Here is a 19,738-nt window from a genome sequence, read left to right on the forward strand (position 1 = left end):
AAAGACCTGGATTCCCATTCACAGACCTGTCATTAAACTTTGAGCCTCAGTTTACTCGTCTGTAAAAATGTGGTTCTAATTATGTCTGTGCAACAATTGTGACAGTTAGGTGAATTCATATATAAAGGCCCATCTACGGATAAATGTTAATTTCCTTTCCAGTTCCTCTCCAGTCATTTGATTTCTGTTTCACCGTCTTTTGGAGACATAAAATGTCCTTTTCTAAATAACATTTTGTAAAAAAAAAAAAAAAAAAAAAAAAAAAAAAACCAAAAAATTAATATTCTCAGGTTTTCAAGATTTGTTACATAAGCCCCATTAAAATAAGACTACAGTCAAGTTTTTAGATATGTGAGGCCAATTGTTGGTAATGGAGTGCTCTGGAAATGTCCACTTTTTATAGGTAAATGCTTCCACTTTAAAGTTATGTTTCAAAATCAAAGATGATGCTCATGTTTTGTTTGCATAGACATGTATATTCTAAAATGCTGAAACCTCCCCAGCTTGTCCCCTTGCCCATTCCCAAATGAACCGTGATTATTGCCAGTCACTAACAAAAGGACCTCAGCATAGCCAGGAAGGCACCTGTGAAAACTCCCAGTGACCCAATGCTGTCTCTCAGGGCACTGCCTGCTCCTCGGTAAAACCCCAGAGCTTGAGGTTCCCATAACATTATTTCACCATGGTACTTCTGATTCTAATGAAGAGCATCAAGGGACACAGCAATTTATCAGCCTTAAATCTATCCAGTGAATAACACTTATGGATTGATTATGATTTCTTATAAAAAAAAAATACCAGGCTCTTCTAGAAATTCTAGAAACACTTCAACTTTCAAAAAGAGAACCAATAAAATCAGTCTGAAATGAAATCTTTTGAGGTTCAGAGGTTAAAATAATACATTGGGAAAACTTACGCTCAGAATGTAGAATTTATTTATAATTCATTTCTAAAACTTTTCAGCCTAGTTGCAAGACAATGAAGTGAATAAATTTTAAACAATAATAACAGCCATTCAAAATCCATTAAATCTCCTGAAAAGTAATATTACATGAGCAAGAAATAGTCCCTTAAAAAGTTACTATTGTATAACTGTAGAACTTATGGTAAGTCAGCATCTGTGAGGAAACCAGGAAACCTATCATTTTTTAAAGTAAATAATTATTAAATAATATAGATAATAGAGAAAAAAATAATAGAGAAAAACAATGAGTTTAGTATAATGGATAAGAACTTTAAATTTCTATAGAATAACGTAACACAAATGAAAAAGGAAAAACAGTCTAGAATACTTTATTGTAAACTTTGGAAAATTTTTAAACTTGGAACCTTTACAATTTGGTTCTAACCTATTTTCCACCCTCAACTCCCATGACTTTCCAATATACATTTTTTTTAACAGCACTAAACATTTTGCTAAACCAAAAACATGCCAGGATGTTCCACAACTCCTTGACTTTACCATGTGCTGCTCTCTCTGTTTGAAATATCTTTCCTCTCTTCTTTTCCTGGAAACCTTGCGCTCATCCTTCAAATCCCATTTCAGCATCATTGTCTCACTGATGCAGTTAGTTACACTGCTCACAGCACTATGCTCCTTTCTTTATAATGGCACCTAACACAACTTGTTCTTGTTTATTTGCTTATACGTCTATGTGCCTATTTGAATGTAAGCTTCTTGAAGTTAAGAACTGTCTTGGTCATGTCTGTATTCCTATCACCCAACATAATACCTGCCATACACAGTAGTCTTTGTCAGGTGGTCTCTGCTGACCTCTGACCTCACTTCTGACCACTCTTTCTTGCTCCCTACACTCCAGACTTACTGGTGTCACTACTCCTCCTCCAGCATGCCAAGCGAGTTCCCTTCTCAGGCATTATATACTTGCTGTTTCTCTGTCAGGAATGGACTTACCCTGACAGTCACAGAAGTAACTCCTTCTCTTCAGTCAAATCCCCTGCTCAAAGGAGCCTTCCCTAACTCCCCTAGTTTGAACAGCCCCCCATCACTCTTTATCCCTTTCTGTGCTTCAGTTTTCTTCGTGGTTTTTTTTGTTTGTTTGTTTGTTTGCTTTTTGCCAGTTGACATTATTTACCTGTTGGCTTATGTGTTAATTGTCTAGCCCCACCCACTGCCACTAGAATATAGTTGCCACAAGGGCATGGACTTTCTTTAATTCACAGCAGTGTCTCCAGCCCTAGGACAGGGCCTGCCAGAGAGTTGGCACTAAGTCAACCTGCGGTCAATAAAAGAATGATGTATGTTTTTGTTGTGCTGCAACTGTATAAAAAAATCTATGAATATAAATAAAGACTAGAACATAAATGGGATTTTGTTAAAGTAATATGGGAGTCAAACCTCTTTTCAAATTTTTAATTGTGTTGATTTTATGATAAAAAGAGTTTCATTGTACAAAAAAACAAGGGGAATCTTGCAGATGTGAGTGCCTTTTATCAATGTCTAAGACAGTTACATTTAAAAGGCAGGCAAAGTGTAGTCAGTGTCTATATTAACAGGATGCAGTGGTTCCTAAATGTGTTCTGAGGCAATTTTAATATTTATATTAAAGATATGATTCTGTTATACTCTTCTGATCAATGACCAGTTAATATATAACATTGGACCAGCTTTTGTGTCATATAAAAGGAAAAATCTTTCATAGTTTCTATAGTTTGTCAGTAAATTAACTTACAGCCTATGGGGACTCGAAGTTAAAAAACGATCTTGCTAGGTCCTCTATTTTTTTCATCTTTTCCCTTTCCCTCCTAGATACATGCAGAGCTTCTAATGAACTGTTCCAGAAGAATCTATTCCTTTTAAAAGAAAGTTAAAGGTTTTCTAAAAACCCTAGTGACTGGTTTTAGTGCTTAGCAACTCTGAAGGAAAGTTCCTCCTTCCTCCAAATTTCTCAGGCTGTCCTTAGGTCTTTGCTGGTATGTGTTCCCAGCCAGGTTCCTCACAGCCAGCCACTCTCTAACAGGCCCTTCAAATAATTGAAGACTTTTACAAACTTATCTCTTAGATATATCTTCTTCTTGCTTAACATGTTTTGACCTGTCCATGGGTTTTAAAATACAAATTCCAAGGCCGGGCGCGGTGGCTCACGCCTGTAATCCCAGCACTTTGGGAGGCCGAGGCAGGTGGATCATGAGGTCAGGAGATCAAGACCATCCTAGCTAACATAGTGAAACCCCGTCTCTACTAAAAATACAAAAAAAAAAAAAACTAGCTGGGCATGGTGGCACACGCCTGTAGTCCCAGGAGAATGAGGCAGGAGAATTGCTTGAACCTGGGAGGTGGAGGTCGCAGTGAGCCAAGAATGGGCCACTGCACTCCAGCCTGGGTGACAGAGTGAGACTCCATCTCAAAAAAAAAAAAAAAAAAAAAAAAAGAAAAGAAAAAGTCTTAATATTTGTCAGCTCTTGGAATTCTACTCCATAAATACTTAAAAGGCAATACACAAAATATGTCTGTACCAGCAAAATGAATAAACCAGTAATGCTGATCTGTTACTTCAGTCACCTTGGTGATTCTCACATCAACTGCATTTGTGGGCATTTTTATAAATTGTACAACCTGAAAAACGTATACGAATGGACCTTTCTAGTGTCCAGATAGATCCAGTCATTGCAGATAACGAAAACAACACTACAGGATTACAATGAGAACTATAATCTTAACAATAATCCTGGATTATTTGGATTATAACCCTTAACAACCCAAAGAATTTTAAACTAGTCATTTAAACACTGATAGTCTCATATTCCTTGTCCAAAAAGGGGCTAAGAACACCTGTTCTGTCTCTCTCAGAGGCTCATTGAGAGGCTAAAATGGCATAAGGACTTGGAAGTACTTTGCAAAACACTATCTGGATATTGTTATTCTTAATTACAGAAATTTAATTTAGCATCATAGAATGTTTATATGTCATAATCACTAAATACAAGGTAATGTGTTGCATATATGTTCAGAGAAAATCATCTTGCTTAGCAGTTTTATTTGAGCAACTACAGGAAGAGGGAATTTTAGAACTTTACTTAAAAAGTAAAAAATAGTTTATCCCCTTTTACCCTTGGGAAAAACTATTTTTTACTTTCCAGAGGGAAAAAGGGGAAAAACTATTTTTAATTTCAGAAATCCAAAATATCTCCTTAATCATCTAAATGGGACTCTACTTGATGCTATAACATCTCCTCTAGTTCTAAAGCGAAGTCCTAAATGTATTCATTTATGGATTTAATAGTGTTTCGTTTCCATTTTTAAAAATAGCCTTATTTTCAATACCATTACACTGACGATTTTCAGTTGTTGCTTGAATACAGCAATCATAGTCACTCTCTTCCCATAGCAGAGGAAGCTAGCTGTCCACCAAAAATTCATGCTGCCTTTTCACAGAGAAGCGTTGTTTTTGGAAAATGACTACTCCATGGAAGACTTCATTTTCCTACCCCTTCTGCATTTGGTTTGACCATACAACAGGTTACAGAATGTAAGCAAAAGAGATGCACGCCACTTTCAGGCCTGGCCTGTGACAATCTCCTGCACCATCCTGCACATTCTCAGTTCCTCAGTGGGCCAGCTGGATGTCAACTGCTAATGAGACCTCAGAAGCCAATGGTTAGAAGCAGTCTCTATAAAGATGACCCTGTAAACACATCTTTATAAACTTGAACAATCCTAGTCCCTGAACAATCACAAATCAAAGATACAAGAGCCTCACCCCCTCAACCCACAACCATCCCACTAGATTTTATGTGAACAAAATTTAAGCATGTTTTGTGCTAAACCATGAAATTTTATGCTTCTATGTTATGGCAGCTATCAGCCATAACTCTTATGTCACCTAAACTTTGTATGAAAACTAAATATCTATTAGAAAGACATTCTCAGAAAAAAAATTTCTATTAATTGATTCAAAATACCAGATACATAAAATAAAATATTTTAAATTCTTGCTGTTGGCTAGTTTAATAGGAGATTCAGATTTCTTGTTGCCTAAGCAACAATGTCACTATAAATGAATGCATCTATCTTGTGGTTTTGAACTTTAATGCCCACATGATTTTGATTGGCTGGGAGAGCTTAATAGATTACACACTGAGTGGAATAAATAGTAACCCCTCTCTCTCACGCCTTATACCCAACAATGATGGGCCTGGATTTTACATCTGGAGGAAGATAAAGACCAGATGCAAGCCAATTCTGCTATCTAACTCAAGAGGAATTAAGACATTATAGAGCCAGGTGCAGTGGCTAAAGCCTGTAATCCTAGCGCTTTGGGAGGGCGAAGTGGGAGGAGTATTGGAGCCCAAAAGTTTGAGACCAACATAGCAAGACCCTCCATCTCTACAAAAAAATTTTAAAAATTAGCCAGGCATGGTGGCAAGCACCTGTAGTCCCAGTTACTCAGGGAGGCTAAGGCAGAAGACTCACTTGAGCCCAGAAGATCAAGGCTACAGTGAGCTATGATTGCATCACTGCACTCCAGCATAGGCAACGAAGTGAGACACTGTCTCTCAAAATAAAACAACATAAGAAATTATACAGACATGTACAGTCCTCTCCAGATAGGGCCAAATGTATGTATCAGGAAGTAACTCAGACTACTTGCCCAGGCTGCCAGATACATTCACACCTTTATAAATGAGTCTCAGATTTTGTAATTTTAAGCAGGATCACTTTTACAAAGATGGCTTAATTTTATAGCAAAATTTACATATTTCCTTTCAGGAAATATAAAAATGAACACTAAATATATATAATGTAAAGAAGAAAATACAAACACATTTTAGAAGGCATTTTTCTTTGTAATATTCACAAGATGCTAAGTAATTGGTCAGACTATTTGAGCCACGTTTTCTCTCTTCACTTTTAAAATATTCTAGTGTGACGCTATTATCCACAATAGAGGGATACTCTCATATATGTTTCAAATATTGAAGCTGAATTGGTTTTGCAAAAGTCTGATTGACAAAATGGAAGGTAAAATTGTGCATTAAAACTAAATGCATGTTTCATTAAGTTTTAGTAATTATGCATCTCATCATTAGCCATATAAAACTAATTATTAAATAAATTAGTAAAATGTATAGTCACTAAAAAAATTGAAAATATGATTATATACAAGTAAGAAGGCATGCTTGGCTGGGCCAGGTGGCTCACACCTATGATCCCAAAATTTAGGGAAGAAGGGGCAGGAAGATAGCTTGTGCCCAGGAGTTTGAGACTATCCTGGGCAATGTAGTGAGACCCCCCTCCTCACAAAAAGGGGAAAAAAAACAAGTTTGAAATAAGAAGGCGTTTTTATACCAAATGAAGCTTGAGTTATTGTACACACTTACTGGATATTTAGATGCAAAATATAGACCAGGCAAATTCAGGTCCAAGATAAAAAAAAGGTAATTTGGTAAGTAGTATTACCTATATGCAGTAAAATCTTATTAATAGAATTAATTAAAAGAATACATGTTTTCATGACCTGGTGCAGTGGCTCATGCCTGTAATCCCAGCACTTTGGGAGGCCGAGACGGGCAGATCACCTGAGGTCGGGAGTTTGAGACCAGCCTGTCAAACATGGTGAAACCTCATCTCTACTAAAAATACAAAATTAGCTGGGTGTGGTGATGCACGCCTGTAATCCCAGCTACTCTGGAGGCTGAGGCAGGAGAATCACTTGAACCCAGGCAGTGGAGGCTGCAGTGAGCTAAGATTGCACCATTGCACTCCAGCTTAGGTGACAAGCGCAAAACTCCATCTCAAAAAGAAAAAAAAAAAAAAGAATGTGTTTTCATGTATTATTTATCCAACAAATATTTATTGAGCACTTAAAATATGTGGTCACCATACTAATGGCTGTGTATATAAGCATTTAAGTGGAGCTAAAAAAAAATAGCTTTGTAAATTCAGTCTTTACATTTCAAGTCCCTATTTATGGTATATCATCTAAACACTCTGATTCCAAAGCAGGAGAACAAGGCAAGAGTCTGCTAAGAATATTTGCCATGGCAGCAAAATTTTCCCCAGGAACTGGAATGATAATAAAATTTTCACATTAAAAAAACAGATCTTTCTTCCCATTAAGTATTAAGCTTCTTACTTTATTACTAAATGGTTCCTAATGTCATACTACTAGAATCAAGACAGTTGAATTCGTGATTAATTCATTTAAACAGAAGCCAGCTGTATTAGTAGGAAGAAAATGCCCAGCCATTCTTGCTGGGCACCAAAGACGGTTAGCCTGGAATGAAGTCAAGCTCTTTGAATAAACTAACGATGATTTAGAGGTACTCCTTTCAAAATTAAAGACCATCAATGTGCAAGAAGCTTCCCTAAGCACAGTTAATACTGAGTTTAAAAATGTAAGGTGGTAAGTGGTACTACCTATGCAGTAAAATCTTATTAACAGAACTAATTAAAAGAAAAGATAGACTGAGTTAGTGAAAACTCTCTATTACATTTTTTTAAGAAACCAATTCTTTAAAATGTACAAAATGATTGATTTCTGGAGTCTGATAAGAATAATACATATTTTGTAAGTAATGCCTTTGAAGAGCTTGAAAATAGTTTTTCATTTATTTTATAAATTAAAATATCCTCTTATAATTTTGTTTGTAGTCTCAATGCACTTGTGACTAGTGGATTAATGTGGAGGTTACTATACTGTCCCTAATGGGCTTTCCCGTGTCTCTTTCCTATGCCCACCCTCTTCCTCTCCGTTCTGCTATGTCCTGTCCAGTGCATCCAGGGTTTCACTTTCTTTCACAACTCCCATTGATTTTCTGTCCTAACAAGCCTGATTCCAAACACAGTTCTACAGGGACAAAGGTATGGAGAACAAACTCGATAGGTTGCTCATCCATGAAACAACAGGTGACATGGCAGAGTTAGAAAAACTAGTAAGGAGGCCATGCCAGGAATGAACGCAACAAACTTCTTTGAATATATATTCAAACATTATATTTAGTATATATTCTCAAATCGAATGTATATATCCCATTCCATTTCCTAGTATGGAAAGAAGGTCTACCAGACAATGCACTTAACAAACTAAACTATTTTCCCATCAATCAATTTAAGAGGCTTCCAGAGTTTTTATATTCTCTTTTATTATTTCTGAGTTTTAAAACCTTCTAGTGATAAAGAATAACAATGGAAAATACAGGTTGTGAAATGATAAACCACTCTAAGAAACAAAACCAATTCCCCTTCAATAAGTCACACACAAATCTCTTCCCTGGGAGAACAATGTAGACTGCTTTGTTACAGAGATCATCTCAGAGCCCAGCTAACCACGTGGCATGTTAATCATTCTCTAAAGTTACATCAGAGGGCCACAGCCTGGTTACTAAGAACTGCATCCTCCAGAATCAAGGCATTAAGAATGTCAGGGTGGGCAGGGCATGGTGACTCACGTCTGTAATCCCAGCACTGTGACAGGCCGAGGCGGGCGGATCACACTAGGTCAGAAATTCGAGACCAGCCTGGTCAACATGGCGAAACCCCGTCTCTACCAACAATACAAAAATTAGCTATGCATGGTGTCAGGTGCCTCTAGTCCCAGCTATTCGGGTAGCTGAGGCAAGAGAATCGTTTGAACCCAGGAGGCAGAGGCTGCAGTGAGCTGAGATCACGCCACCACACTCCAGCCTGGGCAACAGAGCAAGACTCCATCTCAAAAAAAAAAAAAAATCTCAGGGTGATAACAGGTTCACTTTATTTAAATTAATAGATAAACTACTTTATGTTTTCATCTTTAATTAGGTTTCATTATTTTTGCTTTATTGAATATGGGTAATTGTGACATGCTGAGGAAAAAGTACAGTGAGAGCCCACGTGCAATTGAAATGTTTATTTCCTCCAACAAGATCGCTTTCCATAATGACACATTGATTCAGATAAATGAGAAGAAAGGCAGGTATCAACAAAGAAGTTTAAGAAAGAAGAAATCAATTATAATTATTTCCAAGCTTATTTACTTAAAAAACATCTATTACAATGTGCCACATAGTGCGCCGAGCAGTAAGAAAACTAAGGCACATAAGTCATGTTCCCTGACCACAGAAAACTTAAAATCTAGAAGAGTAAACCAAACATGAGAACAAGTAAGTGCAATTTAAAGATGCTGAAATTAAAAGTTTAAAGAACAATTCACAGGCAATTCTATCTGAATGAGTACCTACGGGGACGGCCTCAAAGACAGCCTCACAGTACACGGCCAGAAGCAAGAATGCACAAAACAACACTGAAAATTGCTCCCCGTTCATGTAGGTTAGAATCTCGAGTTTAAGGGAGCAGTGACAAAATCAAGCCATGACTGTATCCGGGAAACAATCGAGGCTAACGAAGAGCATAATAAAACACTAACTTAATAGATTCCAAGAAGAGTCGGTCAACTATACTGAAAAGGTACAACCTTTAATCTGGTAACTCTACTTAAATATATGGACAAGGTCATATGAAGGGCACTGAACCATGAGGTAGGAGGTAGGACCCTTAAGGTCTTGTGCAGTTTCCACATGTTTATTCTAAGAATTTTGGGAGCAAGTCAACTTCTCTAGGTTTCAATTTTCCTTTTTTTAAAAAACATAAATGGATTTAATGAAATAGTCTTCAACTTTTCATGTTTGCAACTATCCTCCAAGATTCTCTCTTTGGGATTTAGAAATCTTATTTGTATATTAAAATAGGAGTTTAAGAAGAGAGTAACTCTACTAGTTTGCATTATTTTTATGTGAATGGCTAAACCTAAAATACTCTCTGGCAGTTGGTTTTCCTAAGTGATTAAGTGCTCCTTTTTTTAAACTTTGTTCAGAATACTTATGGGTAAACGTTATAAAGTGGTGAGCAGCAGAGGCTCTGCAGTCAGCCTACTTGGGAGGTTTCAAATTTCGGTTCACCACCCAAATGAGTGAACTTGAGCACCTTCCTTAATCTTTCCTAACTTCAGTCTCCTCATCTTTAAAATGGCAATAATAACAGTACCTCATAGGACTGATGAGAAGAATCAAAACATATAAGTGGTGATAATCCTATGAGATTTCAGGTTAATTTTGGAAAAAAAATCATAATCTGTATGATTTTTGACAGGTGGTAACCCCTAAGTCACCAGTAACTCACTGCTTCACTTGACCTTATTTCCCCGACACCACGGCTACTATTGACAAGCAGCATCCAATATGCTGATAGAGTAATGTCACAGACAATCCTCAGCAACTCTGCCTTCTGGAAGAGCTGCTTCTGCCAATGACATCACAGCTTGTTAGCTCAATATGCCACTGGCATATGGGTTCACTTTAAGTGGTGATAATAAATACCACTGGGCCATCCATTTATAGTCCATTTTGAGATGACATTACAAAGTGGCATAAGTCCTGGGCATGGCAGGAGGACTGCGCTATTTTACTGTTCTTTAGCATGATTTGTATGTACTTGAAAAAGCAATCACATAAAACATGGAAACACAATCACCTAACAACTAGTATGTTAAAACTGTAGTTTATAAACCACTTATATACTTTACAGGACATAATCAGAGGAAGCCATTATGATTCCTATGTTAAAGATAAACTGATGTCCAATTGAGTTTCCCAAGGACACTCAATGAGATGTGGCCCTGGATGTGTTTTGGCTTCCTATTTTACATATTTACTGCCTGAGCACAAGCAGCAGATACAGCCGTCCTGGGTGGTGTCTGCTTTTTATGCAGGCATACATTCAAGATACCGGGGCAGGCCTGCTCTTCAGAAGCTTGGGCTCAGGCTGTTGTTCTGTGTGGTAGCATGGAGGGCCAGCTGCTGGCTTTGATTCTGTAGCCGGTTGTAAAAAGTGAACAAGATTTACACAGAAGCAAAGTAAAAAGCAGCTTTCGTTGGGGACAGCTTGAACTCAATAAATAGCTCCATTAGTTTAAGGTGGCAGATATGCACAGGGAAACAGAACTCACAAAGGCAGTGTTTCTTTCTGCCTTTACTAATTGGATCTAACTTCTTTCTGTAGTTACTGGTTAATAGGACTGGGCAGATGGTCTTTAGAACTGAAGCAATGTTAAAAAGGTTCATTTAGTCCATCCACCTGTTCTTAAGCTAAAACACTCTTAAAACAACCCAGATTTAAAAAATTATACTTCTTAAAATTTTTTTTTACCTAATTATAAAAGTCACATAAACTTATTGAAAATATTTTGGACTACACAGAAAGTTAGAAAGAAAAAAATTAAAGCCACCTACAATTTAATATTTAAGATATGACCAATTTACATTTTGTTGTTTTTCCACTCAATTTTTATGTGTATGTTTTTATCATTATTAAAATTAACTTTCTTTCACCTTATTTCTTCTCTTAACATGATATGATGAGAATCTTCCTATATTCAATATTTTGAAAAATATTAATTTAAATGACTGCATTTTTCTCTCCTATGGGTATGCCAAAATATGTTTATCCATGTTCCTATGGTTTGAGTTAGGTTTATTTTGCTATTGATAAATAAAGTTGCAACGATCATCTATTTACATAAGTTGTTACTCATCTTCCTTCCTTCCTTCCTTCCTTCCTTCCTTCTTTTTCCTTTCTTCAATGGTAAGTAGCTAAGAAAACATCCAGCACCAGTAAAGTCAGATTCTATTATAGGTTTCTTGTAAAAACTGTACAGTTAGTGAATTTTTCTTACAAAAAATGCAACATGGTCACTAATCAAATCTAATGCATTGTATAATACAGCTCTCTTATTTTTTCAGGTTATTTTTTCTTTTTTTTGAGACCAGGTCTCACTCTGTTGCCCAGGCTGGAGTATAGTGGTACTATCACAGTTTACTGCAGCCTCAACCTCCCAGACTCAAGTGATCCTCCCGCCTCAGCTGCCTGAGTAGCTAGGACCACAGGTATGCACCACCAGGCCTGGCTAATTTTTGTATTTTTTATAGAGACAGGGTTTCGATATGTTTCCCAGGCTGGTCTTGAACTCCCGGGCTCAAGTAATCCTCTCACCTCAGCCCCACAAAGTGCTGGCATTACAGTGTGCCTGGCCCAATAGATTACATATGTCAATGCTTAGAATATGAAATCCTACAATAGATACAAAATCATTTTCTAATATCATCTCCTTCAAAAAGCTTGGTGGATCAATCTATGGTTTACTAAGCTAAGGTATTAGCCTGGTGCGTGGCTTTAGTTTAGATAATACTGACACCAAAAGAAAATAGTAAATTCCTAAGAATATAATGCCTTAGCAAGTTCGTCCAACCCTTGGCCCACAGGCCACATGCGGCCAAGGATGGATTTGAATGCAGCCCAACACAAGTTCGTAAACTTTCTTAAAACATTATGAGATTTTTTTGCATTATTTTTAAGCTCATCAGCTATCGTTCATGTTACTATATTTTATGTGTAGTCCAAGACATTTATTCTTCTAATGTGGCCCAGTGAAGCCAAAAGATTGGATACTCCTGTCTTAAAGCAATGTGTTTTTTGTTTGCTTTTGTTTTCTCAAAATGTAGTATTCTTAGTACCAACAACAAAACCTCCTGGAATGCTTGTTTCAAAAGATTCCTGGACCTTACCCCCAAATTACTGAATCAGAATCTCAGTGGGATCTGGAGTATTTATTTTGAGCCACATCAACTGATATTCTATCGCACACTAAAGTTTGAGAACAGTAGATGATTTTGTAACTAAATTATACTAAGCTCTTCTTGCTAATTATCAACCTAAGGGTGTTTAAGCAGATAACCAAATCCAATACAATTTTGGGAAAAGGAATGTTTTAATAATTATTTGTTGATAGGCTGCCGTTTCTTAGGTCAGAAGCACTGTAAGAAAATACCCATCCATAAAATATTCTGCCACTTAACAAAACTTCTCTGAATCATTACTTACTGCTACTTGTTTAATTCAGATTAAAGAGGTAAATAATGTTTGCATGCCCAAGCTGAACCAGCTTCCTGTGTGCCTCAAGTTTCCTCTGGAATCTATGAGTTTCCCAGCCCCATGTCTTTCTATTCCATCTGCCACATGCCACCGAAACCAGTGTGCAATGAGATGGCAGAGGCACAGGAGATCATAATGCGTTTTCAGAGGTGATGTTGAGGACATCCTTTTGAAAAGCATAGAAAACATTACCAAGGTCTAAAATGAAAAGATGTTATCTTTTTAGACATAAAGACTGGAACTGGAGAAAACATCTATACAAAGAAACATATATTTAGATGTATAAATCACACATAAGTACATTACTATATGGGGATATATAGGGTGACAGACACAAAAAGATATGATTGAAAGAGAAGATTATTGCATATCAACACTATTCATCATTCACAGACATAGGTAGAAATTTAATTTGTTGAAACATACTTCTCTACTCTTCTCAATTAATTACAGCTAATAATGTAATAATAATTGAGATGCTAAAGTAGTGCTCCTCAGACTTTAGTGTGTACACAAAGATCTTATTAAAATGCAGACTTTGATTTGTTAGGTTTGGGGTGGGGGCCGAGATCCTGCATTAGCTTCGTTTCTAACAAATTACAGGTGGTGCCAATGCTGCTCATCTGAGGACCAATCAAATAGCAAGATACTACAGTGCATTTTTAAATCTATGTCTATTTTGCCATATATTAAACATATTTTTCAACCCTGTTGTTTTAGGAGTAGCACATGAGAAAAATAATGCTAAAATAGCTCATTACTTCATAAACGTATTTGAGTTCATAGCTAGCTGAAATTACAAATTAATGGTAATGCTTTATAATAGCAATCAATACTCCTTTTCTCCTAGCCTTGTGTTAGTCACTGGGTATTCACAGAACTGGCCTCATTCTTTCTCATCCTGGTCTTTGATCCTCTACCTGGATACCTATCTCTGCCGATCAGAATTTTACACATTGAAAGTCTACTTAAATATTACTTCCTTCATGGAGTTTTTTTCTGGCCGCCTCAATAAAATGTAATTTTCCTCTCCTTTTAAATCATCATACTTTTCAAATCGATAAATGATTTTAAAACAGTGTCCTTTGCACATCTATAGGGACTTGGCCATGTACTGCCTTTTCACTTCCTTTTATATCAGCTGTTGATTCTCAAATCTAATTATATATTATTCACAGGAGGAGACATACAAAAAAATACTGAGGCCACAGACCTCACTCCAGAACCATTAAGTCAGAATTTCTGAGGGCCCAGAATTTTTTCAAGTTCCCCTGGGAATTCAAATGTGGAGCCACAGTTGAGAGTTGCTGTCTTAGATGGTAGGTTCCCCCAGGGCTCATTTCAGTTCAATCAATGTTTAATAAGGGTCTTGAACACAGTAGGCAATTAATAAATGCACATCAAGTTGAACATTAAAAGTTGCCATATTTGTACACTGGGAAGAAAATGAAAGCACATCAATCAAAATGTTATTATTCACAACACATTCTCTACTGATATATGACCAATAATAGAGCAAATCCTTCACATAAAAAAATTTTGAAATTGCTGACATTTTCCTCAACTCATCTGCCATCAAACGTTCACTCTGTAGATTTGGATTTTCCATAAGACTGAGTCCAATTTACTTTTCCCTTTTCAGAAAAGCACTTTTCTCCTCTCTTCAAGTTGAATGGATATTACAAATCATTAATGGAATTTTCAGCAGCAAACATACTGGAAATAATCAGCTGGCATCCAACGTAGGGCATACTTTTTGCTGCTGTCAAACAAAATTAATCACAAGCTTCCAGCATGCTGCGTAGAGGCAGCCTGGGCACCATTGGATGAGGTGTTTCCGTGGCGTGGCAGCCGTCGATGATCAGCAGGAGAGTCAAGCTGTTTTCAGAAAACTATGGGTGGCTTCTTTCCCTTCTTTTCTGTCTTCTTTTTAATTTCTAAGAGAGAATCTCCTGGCAATGCACCTAGGAGATTTTCTTGCCATGGAAACAAGAGAGTGTGCTGTTTTAAAAGCTGACTGTAGAAAAAAAAAATGCCATTCTTCTTGCTTTGTTCTACCTCTGGCCTGTAGTCTTCTGTAGAATACTTGGGAATTCTTTCTATGCTTCAGGCTAGCATCCTAGTTCCACCCAAATCACACAAGCAATCTAGGTAGATTGATTTGTCCTGGCTGCACAATCCCAGTGCATCTGTTCTCTATTCTAGTGTTCTTTTTTTATTTAGTAGAAGTCTAAATTGCATGTGTCCAGTCAAGAATGAGAGCTCTTTTAGTCATTATTTTTTAAATAATTTAAGTGAGGAACATTTATGTGCCAGGTGTTGTGCAAAACTCCAAGAATCAAAAGATACTGTCCCTCAGCCAGACACGGTGGCTCACTACTGTAATCCCAGCACTTCAGGATGCCGAGGTTGGTGGATCACCTTAGGTCAGGAGTTCAAGACCAGCCTGGCCAAAATGGTGAAACCCCATCTCTACCAAAAATACAAAAACTAGCCAGGCATGGTGGTGGGCGCCTGTAATCCCACCTACCTGGGAAGCTGAGGCAGGAGAATCACTTGAACGTGGGAGGCAGAGGTTGCAGTGAGCTGAGATTGCACTACTGTACTCCAGCCTGAGAGATGGAGCAAGACTTCACCTCCAAAAAAAAAAAAAGACACTGTCCTTGTGACAGAGTCAAGAAGATAAGCAGATCTATTAATGGTACAATATAATTGTCGTACATTTTGTAATGAAAACAATTTGAGTAGGGACACTCTAATATTCAAATATCTATAATTATAGCACACAAAAAAACAATCTAAACACATAAAGATTAAACACTTGCTGGAGAGACAGCAAAAACAAAAAAGAAAAATTATGCCAAGTGTCTATCAAAAAGTTATATTAATTTATTACACTCACATTTTGGCTCAGTATTGCATAAGGCATTGCTATTGCCTAAACAACTCAGAACCTCTCTACACAATTTAACCAAGGTACTCTCACACCCTGTCCCCCACCCAAACCTCTGCCTCTAAGAAAATAGTTAGACTCCTTCCAACTTTGAGAATATCTCATGCCCACTTTATTTGAACATCACAAAGACCAGTCCAGCAGGAAGAGAACAGATTGGCATTTGAACTTTGTAGCGTTCAAAAAACAGTGCCCCTCTCCACCCACCACCCCAAATTCCAACGGTATATGCTTCTCTGGTTTGCTTAAGTGACTCCTTATGTCTGGGTCTCTGATTCATCCGTACATGCTGGAGATGTCCTGGAAAGGGGATCTGGCTTGAGGACGTAAAAATTGTTACAAAAACCAAGTTTTATTGTCTCTCTTTTCCATACCAGGTAACCCTGAAGTTATCATGAAGCCAGAGCTCCATCATTATATCTATAGGGTAATGGCAAAAGTGCTGGGGAGAGAAACACAGACAGCGGAGGGCTGAGTTTTTAGATGCCTAGTGATATGGTTTGGCTGTGTCCCCACCCAAATCTCATCTTGAATTGTAGTTCCCATAATCCCCATGTGTCGTGGGAGGGACCAGATGGAGAAAATTGAATCAAGGGAGCAGTTTTCCCCATCCTGTTCTCCTGATAGTGAGTTAGTTCTCATGAGATCTGATGGCTTTATAAGGGGCTTCCCCCTTTCACAGGGCACTCATTCTTCTCTCTCCTGCTGCCATGTGAAGAAGGATGTGTTTGCTTCCCTTTTTGCCATGATTATAAGTTTCCTGAGGCCTTTCTAGCTACTCAGAACTGTGAGTTAATTAAACCTCTTTCTTTTATAAATTAGCCAGTCTCAGGTATGTCCTTATTAGCAGCATGAGAATGAACTAATATACTTACTCAAGGTACTTGCTCTTCTGTCTGATTTCTCTGGCACTATGGTGCAGATTTTAATCAAAATGGGAAAGGAGCAGTGTATACCACTAAGCCTGGCCAGATTGTAAAGCCCTTATAGCAACTAAAAGGAAGCAATGAATCCTCCTGGGGTTGAGGGTAGCGTGTAGGGGACAGAACACTGCGCATGTTAGCTGATCAAGGAAAGAATAAATCTGGCTTAAGGAGAAGGTGGATTTGAGTTGAGTCTCGGAAGAGAAGCAAGCATTATCTAGGCAGCCAGGGTAGACAACAGCCCAGGTAAGGCAAATTATATGGAGATGTTTATGAAGCCCTGCCTGATCTCTTGGTCTGAGTAGAGAACTACTACTGTGCATTTCTGTAGCACTCTCTAACAATATTACCATGGCCTTTATCACAGCGAATTCTAATTGCCATTTATTATCTAGCCTACTATCCCGTCTGCTGAATGAGGTTTGAAGCCTGCTGTCACACACGCCAGTGCTTGTACCTATCCTGGCTGAAAAGGCATCAGGTCTAAACTTCTGTCAGCAACTATTGCATGTAGGTTTTGTTTTAAAAACAATGTGAATTAATTAAATCATGTGCAGTCTATATTAGAAGCAGTAATTATTTTAGGACTATGGGATGGTTGTCATCTCAATTTAAAATGAACCCAGACTTATTCTTAGGGCTTTATCTTGTCTGTTACTTTGTTCTAAGTAAATCTAACTAGACATTCTTGACTCATAACTTCTCTGGGGTGTAATTTTCTCTTTTATCCATCACCATTACTGTCATCAAGATTTGACGTTATGATGGATACTAAGGATTTACTAAGCAACTAAACACAAACATTTTGAATGTCTCAGGGGCTTATTGTTTTGGGCAGAAAAGACCAAGGCAAAATGGGATATTAACAACATATACCATAAATTAATTTAATTAGTGTTTAAGTGTTTTCAAAAGACACAGTGCATTTAATGGCAGCCACAAGTGAAATCAGGGAAGTCACACAAGGGAATAAGGTTGCTGGATCTTCGCTGGAAGAAAATGTAATATCAGGTGAACAAGCAGGAATAGTTGCTACCCAACAAAATAAAGAGTGTTTGACTGGTTGGTTCCAAAGTTATACTGATAAGACTTTTAGGGCAAACTGATAGGCTGTCTTCCTGTCAAACTTATTGCTTTTATGATGGACCAAAACCAGGAAATTCAAGTAAGTATATTTTTGTTTGGATTCAAACTCAGAGTTGCCATGTCTAGTCAGAAGTAGAAGAAAAATTTCAAAGATGGGACAATGCATTTATACTTATTAATCCCAGAGTAAATTATGCCAAGTAATTTTTGGTTAGAAAATCACCACTACCCTTCTAATTAGAACTCATAGTTTCATGATGCAGACATTTTTTTTAACGATAAAGGTGGACAATGTTGGCATTCTAGGAATAGATCTCAGTAGAGTACAAAAAATAAAAAATAAAAAAGCTGATCAACTTTGTCTAGAAGAAGGGAAAATATACCAAGAAACAAGAGAAGCAAATGAAGGAAGCTACATTTTAATTTAAATTTGGACAATATAAGATGTAACCTCTCTGAGCAGAAAGGCATGGAGCGGAGAGTTTATGCACCAGTTCTCTGAAGTGTCCACGCAAGATGAGGAACAAAATATGCAAGTGGTATAAAGACTTCAGTCTTTTCACCACTTTTCACTGTGGACCAACTCTACTATGGGTGAAATGGCAGGTTGAACAGGACATCCCCCAGGACTTGGGATGAGGTTAACACAAGCGTTAACACAGAGGAGGATAATTCATAGCATGTTGTAAAGCTGGAAATCCCTATGCCTAGAAAACAAGAAGAAAGAAAGGAAGAGGTTCTTAGAGTCAAGCATGAGGAATAGGTAACTTCAGCAGCAGCACTACTGGTTGACTAGACTAATGCAGTCCTTGCGGGAGGCCAGAAGGAGAACCGAATAGAAACTGTGTTAAAGGTACAAGTGGTGACTTAAGAGATATCACTGGATAGTTAGGATCTGAAAGAGCAATGACTCACATGTGCCCCTGAGGTTAAAGAGAAACATTACCCTTTCGTGGAAAAGTTTAGTATAAATGATGGTGCAATAAAGAGATGAGCAGCTCTTTCCTGTCCTATTTAGTTTCATTTGGTAGCCAAATACTCCATTTAAGGTATCAGATAGCAGTGCCAAAGGCAAAAGGTATTTTTTGGCTTTTAAAAGACTGATTGCAACATGGAACTCTTATGACCTTATGCTGATCTTTGTTGATTGGATTAGCCCGTGCTTTCCTGAAGTACACTTCCTTTTCTCTCCACCTTCATGACAAGGGTTGCTGTTGCACACTGTCTACTGTAGCCTGTGCTGGAGACCTGGAAGATGGCCTGCTCTAATTTGGCTGATTTGGTAGTTCGTGCCAATAAATTTTTAAATTCTACTCTCCAGGTGGCAAAGCTGTTTTATAACAAATTGCTCACTAATTAGGGCATAAATGTTCTTTTCTTCATTTCTCTCTGACCTTGTGCGTTCTCCTCTCCTCACTGATTACCTGCCCCAGCAGCTCTCTCCTTCTTGTTCTACAGAATCTCTTCTGTGCTTACCTCACTTTTTACTTTGATCCTCATTTCTAATTCTCTTCTCTCCTCTTTTTTCTTTTCTTTTCTGTTTTATTTTCTTTTCATTAGACAGGGTCTCGCTCTGTTGCCCAGTGCAGTGGCCCTATCATGGCTCACTTTAGCCTCAACCTCCCAGGCTCAAGCAATCCTCCCACTCCAGCTTCCCAAGTAGCTGGGACTATAGGCATGCACCACCACACCCAGCTAATTTTGAAAACTTTTTGTAGAGATGAGGGTCTCACTATGTTGCCCAGGCTTGTCTCAAACTCCTGGGCTCAAGCGATCCTCTTGCCTCAGCCTCCCAAAGTGCTGAGATTATAGGCATGAGCCACCATGCCCAGCTCTAACTTCCTTAATCTG

The 19,738-nt window shown here is 37.8% G+C and overlaps 1 protein-coding gene across 28 annotated transcripts in view; it reads right to left on the bottom strand.

Annotated features, from left to right (window-relative positions):
- Positions 1 to 19,738, bottom strand: part of ANK2 (ankyrin 2) — a 719,880-nt gene that overhangs the window by 303,789 nt on the left and 396,353 nt on the right. The gene's annotated exons all lie outside the window — the stretch shown is intronic.

The sequence above is a fragment of the Symphalangus syndactylus genome, chromosome 4 (genome assembly GCF_028878055.3).
Source record: "Symphalangus syndactylus isolate Jambi chromosome 4, NHGRI_mSymSyn1-v2.1_pri, whole genome shotgun sequence".
Classification (NCBI taxonomy): domain Eukaryota; kingdom Metazoa; phylum Chordata; class Mammalia; order Primates; family Hylobatidae; genus Symphalangus; species Symphalangus syndactylus.